This window comes from Penaeus monodon, chromosome 23 (assembly GCF_015228065.2).
Source record: "Penaeus monodon isolate SGIC_2016 chromosome 23, NSTDA_Pmon_1, whole genome shotgun sequence".
Classification (NCBI taxonomy): domain Eukaryota; kingdom Metazoa; phylum Arthropoda; class Malacostraca; order Decapoda; family Penaeidae; genus Penaeus; species Penaeus monodon.
In genome coordinates, this window is record NC_051408.1 from 1,640,032 (window position 1) to 1,641,077 (window position 1,046).

At 46.0% G+C, this 1,046-nt stretch overlaps 1 pseudogene; it reads right to left on the bottom strand.

The window, feature by feature from the left end:
* LOC119587666 overlaps positions 1-1,046 on the bottom strand; it is a 99,109-nt pseudogene that overhangs the window by 33,528 nt on the left and 64,535 nt on the right.

Below are 1,046 nucleotides of genomic sequence, written 5' to 3' on the forward strand. Positions count from 1 at the left end.
TACTCAATCATAAAAACCAAACGCCATAAATGATCACTATAACCACACTTTACACCCCCACTTTGACCCTCTACGACCACAATCTAATCTCTGACGTTTCACCATAACTCACTACAGGCTACCACAGCTCTCCAGATACTAATCAGAGCTCATCGGAGCCCACCTGAAATGAACGCAGAGCACCCCTTTTTCACCATAAATCACAACTCACCATATTTCTCCCGACTCGTCGCTGTCCACAACACCTTATGATAGTGTTCCTCAGCTGAGCATACCTTTTCATAACTTCTAGCCACACCACGGCTTATCACAACAGTTTAAACACCATACTCCATCACCATAGTTTTCTACGGCTCATCACAGTACTTACAACACCACGCTCCATTACCTGTAGCACTTTACAAGTCATAACAACATTATATTCCATTTCTATAGCTCCTCAGCATCACCACAACACCATACTACATCACAACATCTCCGCACAGATCACCATAACATCGACAACACTCTGCTTCATCACCACAACTCACTGTAATACCAGCAATACCATACCCCATCACCACAGCTCACTATAAGGCTTACAACATCATATTCAATCACCACAACTCACCACAACAACATCCCACCATCCAAAACGCACCATACCATCACCACCAACACCATGCTCCACTACCACAGCTCACCACACCGTCACTAAAGCTCGACACAGCTCATAACTCCAATCACCACATTCCCTCACCGTCACCACAGCTCACAGCAGCAGCACCACCAACACCATACACGAATGCCATAACAATACCATCCTCCCTGCCACCACATCATCCCTAAAACTCTCCACAGCTCACCTCACCGCCACCACAACACCACACCTCACCACACCTCACCACACCTCGCCACAGTCTCTCAGCGTCAAGTACTCACCGCCAAATTTGACACTTGACAAATTTTCCAGCATCGACGCCAGCGCAGGGGTGGTTTCATCTCCCAGCTGTGAGAGATGAGAAAAAGATATATTTAATATCATTTATGAAACGTATCATCATATC